This window comes from Teleopsis dalmanni, chromosome 2 (assembly GCF_002237135.1).
Source record: "Teleopsis dalmanni isolate 2A chromosome 2, ASM223713v2, whole genome shotgun sequence".
Classification (NCBI taxonomy): Eukaryota; Metazoa; Arthropoda; class Insecta; order Diptera; family Diopsidae; genus Teleopsis; species Teleopsis dalmanni.
Window position 1 is genome coordinate 127,616,993 of NC_051847.1, and position 6,331 is coordinate 127,623,323.

Below are 6,331 nucleotides of genomic sequence, written 5' to 3' on the forward strand. Positions count from 1 at the left end.
AGTATCTCAACGTTTTGTGCCAAATATTAATTTATTGAACTAGTATTTAAAAGGTTTTTCTTTATATGAAGAAATATAAGATCAAAATAAAAAACGGTAGCCGATTTTATTTATACAATATGCCTATTCGTAATGACTAAAGACTATAGCCATATATTTTAAATAAACTACAATATACAACAGAGGTTAATAGGTATACACTTATGATCATGTAGCTAAAATGACAATGTATTATTACATTGTTACATATAAAATGCACCACATATATATAAAATGTTTGATGTGGCCTTAATCTCCTATGCGACATGTACGACTTTATTTTTACTCGTAATATTTTAAAAATTCCATATATTAAAATTTCCTCTTTATTGGCATTGTCAACGCCATTGACAATATAATATTTAACGAACGGTGAACGTTCGTAGAAATTTAAAAGCAATGACAACACATTATGACAATTGACAACATTGACATCATCGACCAATATCCTTGTTTGCCATTGAAAATGGATGTGTGGGTTTGGCATGATGGTACACTGTGTTTTCCTTCCTACAAACAGAAGGACAGGAATGATAATGCAAATTCACATTTATGAAAAGTTCAGTTCGACAAATGTGCAAGCATAAAAGAAATTGACCAAAAATTAAAAAAATATATTCAGATTATGCAAATTCAATTTTCTTTTCAACACCGACCCTCTTCGTATATCCTCCGTTTTTTGCCACAACAACTTCACTTGATCCGTTTGTGGATATGAAACGGATGAGAAATGCTTTCAGCAATGCAGTTGTAAAATTTTTTTTACAAATTTGATTTTACGTTCTTATCCTCCATTTACATTTCTTATGCGTTTTTATTATCCTTTTTCCACAATACCATGCAATGGGTCCTATGCGTTGCAGGTTCATTTCAATAGTTGAGGTGTGCCTTCAGGCATAAAACACTGTCGGAAGTTATGCGGAATTTCAAAAAGCGTAATTAAATCATATATAAAAAAAACTTATTTGATTTTAAATGGATAATAGGTGAAGTTGGAAAAGGACAGATATTCAAATATTCAAATGTTTAAGTAACGAAACAAAAAAGTACAAAAATTTGAAGTTGATATATCTGTAATTATTTTGTTTGAACTATAGTATTGTTGTTGTAATTAAGTAAGTATTTGTTGGAGACATCAAAATTATAATAAGAAATATAATGTATCACTCTATTGTTCTAACAATTTTTTATGACTAAATTACAGATAAGTTATAAAATGATTAGTTAAGAAAGTATTACTGATCCTTAGCTGAAGAAAATTCATACTCTTCACAAGCTTCATCCTGCTACTCGGATGGCTGCATTATCCAGCTAATATTAATCAAAAGTTTTGTAAGAAAATGTGAGAAAATTGAAATGGACCAGGGAGTAGCGCTGCTAAACGAACACGAACTCGACAATCGACTTGAAATGTTTTGGCTTCCATATTTCAGGATTCAAGTGGAATAACTTTCATAGCCTCTTTGAAAAAAGGAAAAAAAATAACATGAGACTACTATTGCATATTATTAGATCGATTGATTGAGGACATCAAGAAAAAACGACCAGTTTTGTCGTACATCAAAAATTTTGGTTCAGAGACAGAGATTTGCATCAAATGGTGAAGTGGAATAGGAAACTGAGGTATATTTTGAAGAACTAAATAAATCGCATTATTTTAAAGTGGACTATATCGAGCTAAAAGGGGACTATTTAGGTATTTATCAATCCACCTAGAATTTTGTACTTAATGATATTGTATCTTTTCGACGATATAAGGTTACTTAATTATTAAACATAAATAACTACAATAATTTACTAATAATGTTATCACTATATTGTAATTCTATGTAAGAGGAGGATTTTTTTTAAAGAACGTCTTTGTGATCATCTATGAGCAATTTTATGTATAGTTAGGTAATTTGTGTGCTGTTTAAATTTTATTAACTTTGGACGAATAAATGCGAACTTACAACAATTACCATGGAAGAAAGAAATTTTATTTTAAGCCTGATAAAACAATATATTCTAATATCTCAACATATATCGTAAATGAGTACATTAAAAACACTTTCAAAAGATTAATTGCATAAAGATTGATATCTCATTAAAACATATGACATTAAAACTGATAGATAAAACCTTTCTCAAAACTCGAATTTGATATAAAATAAGGACAGTTTGTCTGTTAAAATACTATGTCCTTCACATCCATATCTGCAATTATATATTAAAAAGAATCTAAAATGACAATTTGTGTCAGAACTTTTTCAGGTTCTCAAAACTGTCATATTGTTACCTTTTGTGGATGCAACAGTTTTCTTCCGGACTGTAGTTGGAGCTGTAGAACCTTCGTTTGTTGCGGGAATCATAGAGTCAACAAGCGATTGTTTTGCGAAAAGTAACAATTGGTTGTAAATTCGTACTCAAATTATTATAATATATTGATATGAAGTGGTGGATTTAATTGTTGATTAATAAATTTAATTAAACAAATTAACTTATTTGGATTGCCTACCAATTACGCACATTCTTACGCTGAAATATGCGTAGTTAAAATTACAGTTTAATGACGTCAATAGTCCTGCGAAAGGCTATAAAGAAAATATATTAAAAATGTAAGTATGCTTTTAAGCGATGTGATACTCACAGGATGATGAACAAGTCCTTGTGCAAATGAAGCTCGAATGGAATATTGCAAAACAGTATAAGTGCAATAATTTGCCTGCTAGCAGATTTTAATTAATTTAATTATGGAAAAAAGAAATTATTAAAAAACTTTTAAGTAGGCAATATGACTCTTAAATATATTATGAGGAATATATATTATAATGCGATATGAGAAACAAATATAATTCAATATTCATATATTTTAAATATTCGATTCGAAATTCGCATTTTAAATATATATATATTATTCTTATATATATTATATGTACATACAGATGTCCTTCATTTACCACGGTATTTGCACAATACGGTTTTTTTATTGTATGATACAAAAGTTGCAAGCATGGTATACTTTAATGGATTCGTATTAGATGGTACAAAACTTGTGAAAGAACTGAAAGAATTTTCTAACAACTTGTAGAAAAAAAATTAGAAAAATATTTTAGGATAGTGATGTTGTAAATTAGCAATAATTATAATTTTTTTTGTTTAAATTTTTTTTTTTGTATTTTAATATGAAGGCTGCTATATATATTTCTGGTCTAGACAACACTAAGTGTTGCCAGGTGGAATCTGACATTTTCATTGGAAAGATTTACATTTTTTAGAATAACATCACTCAGAACGTGTTGTCATTTAAATGTGAATTGGTTCATTTACAGACTACAAAAATTCATCTCGGCCAAAAAATGGAATTGACACGTGAACATATTCGTGTGATCATTTTTCACAACTTTCGATATGGATTATCACGACAAGAGTGCATTGATAAACTTAAATCTTTGTATGGCGATGAAGCACCATCCTATTCGATTTTTCTAATAAATACTTGATTTTTTTTCTTTTAATATTATTTAATTTTTCATTCACTAATATATACGTTATATGTGCACTTAAAATAAAATTTTAGTTATAGAAAAGTTCACATCTTAAAACTTGATTCCGATATAACACGGTAAGAAGTGAATTGATTTACCTATATTGCTTTCAAGTTATTTACAACATAGTTTCGGTACATTATAAAATAGGTTTCGATACAGAATAGTGCATTTGCTCTAAAATACATTTCATTTGAATTTAAATTGTATTTTTATACATTACATTTTGGGGTAAGTTAGTTAGGTTAGGTTCTATCGACATAGATGCAGTGGGGCCTATTGGCTCATTGTGTTACCGAGAAAGGAAAAAACGTAGAAGTTTAAAACCACCTTGAATCTTTGGTGAAGCTTAAAATGCTTATTAATGGGAGGTCTTGCAGTTAACCAACATCCTCAAAAAAGAGGTCACTAGAATAGTAAGTTGACATACTGCAAATGTACGGCAAGAACAAAGCATATGAGAAGCATGTTGGTTTAAATAAATAAATAAATAAATAAAAAAGTGTTGTGTACCACGGTGTTGAAATTTATCATATTAAACGAGAGACACCTATATGTTATATTTATAGGCATATTATATTCACATATTATATTATACACAACTTTAAAAATCACAAATATTATACATCGATTTTATTTCATATATTATATTAATTATAAAAGATTAATACAATATATTGTAATTATATATATAAATTATATATACATATTTATCATGGTAGAATAGTTTAATAAATGCTACGTAATTTTTTTTTATATATAATAGTTCTTACAGCATTTCGTAGCTGTCCTTCAATATATGAAAGATCTAGAGTATAAAAACCAAGGCACAATAGTAGTTGTTTTCAATATAATGTAGACAGTTCTAACAGAAATACGCAAATAATCGGTTTAGAAATCAACACCACAAAATTGTTAATATGTCTACTTGATAAAGCATCTTAATAGATCCCTTTTTGAAGATACAACAGAGGTACTCGTACAATGTTTTGCATGTTGCGGAAGAGGAAGTTATATTTGGAAGTTCTGTAGTTTTAGCTTTGGAACAGATTTTTTTTTGTATAATTTTAACATTAACGAAATTTATTTAGCTGTTTTATTTGAATAAATTTACGAAATTGATTGAAAACATTAGTTTAAATAATTGCTTCATACGCATCTCTTACATTAATAGGTTACAGCGCACCTCTTACATAAAGGCGTTCATTACAGGGTTAAGCGATTGAAGTGTTATTTATTCAAGCGAATACATTCTTTTGTGTGAAATAATTTTTTAATTAATTTATATTACAAAAATTTGTGAAAATAATTAAAATTTCTGAATCCATTCAATCTAACTCAATGTGTCCATCTTTTGCCTTGAGTATGGCCTTCAAATGATTAAAAAATGAGTTGTATGATTCGTGAATATAATCTTCGTGAATATTGGCCCATTCCAGAACAATGGCTTTTTGTTCATCTATGTACATCTATACTGGCATATTTTCTAGTCCTCATCTTGCTCTCTAAAATGACATAGATGGATTAGTCCATCGGATTTGCATCTGGTGAGTTCGAAAGCCATTGTGTGGACAAAATGAAGTGTGGGACATAATTTTTTAATCGCTCTGGGTTCACTTAGACGGTGCCGAGTCTTGTTGCATGGTCTACGAACTAAATATTAGTGTGCCCATGTCTCTAAAGCAGCTTCCAAACCATTTTCCCTATAAATTAGTCGCATTGACTTTGCCTCCAAGCTCGATGAAAACGATTAGGTAGCGTTCATCGGTGGTCACAGCTGCCCACACTATTACTTGAAAAGTTGGGGAAGTTTTCCTCGTTCGTGCAAGCCTAACAATTTTTTTGCTCTTTTGAGTCTAACTTTTTTTGCTTTATTGTAAGAACTTGTGCCTTTTAGAACTTGTAAGGCTTTATTAATTTGGAATCTGCGTCGGATACTTTGCTGGGATATTATCATGGATTTTGTTTAAGTCGAGTCATTTCGGATGATATTGCTGTTTTTTGTACACAACCATAGCGTTTAGGACACTTCCTGTACTATTACAACAATTTATAGTACGATACACAAACATTTTATTTATATTGAGATGTTTGAGTTCACGAGCAATAGCTGGTTGTGTTTTTCCAGCCAAATATAATATGATCACACTATTACGTTGGAATTCCATTTCGAATAACTTTTGTTCTATAAAACTTAGACGCAAATGCTTGTAGTAGTCTGTAAAGAATATAAACAGCTGACATTCGTATGAATTTTACGTAGTTGACAGATATATCTGTGTCTAGTTGGTAACACTTCAATAGCCTACCGCTCTATATGCGACCCGAATTGGTGCATCAGTATCAGTGGTATAGCTTGTCTTTAAAGAGAAATCGAATAAGCAACCGCCGGCAAATAGTCATGTCGAAGACTTGCAGAAGAATTATCGATATTGGCAATATAGGTAGCTTCAAATACAGTAAGAATACTGCAGAGACTTTATATTTGATGAATATTTATTACCAATAAAATTTCAGAAAATTAAAGTTGTGTAATACCACTTTAAATATGCAATTAGAATATTAGCGATGATAAACTTGATTTTACTACAAACTGCATTTTTTATTAGTAAAAATTGAATCCTGAAATTAAAGTTTTCCATTAGTGTTTACTGAATTTCACCAAATAGTTAATATTTTTACAATAAGCTATCGTATAACATTATGATATTGCAAAATGTTCCACTTTGTATAATAACTTACGAATAAGTATCTTATTAAAGTTT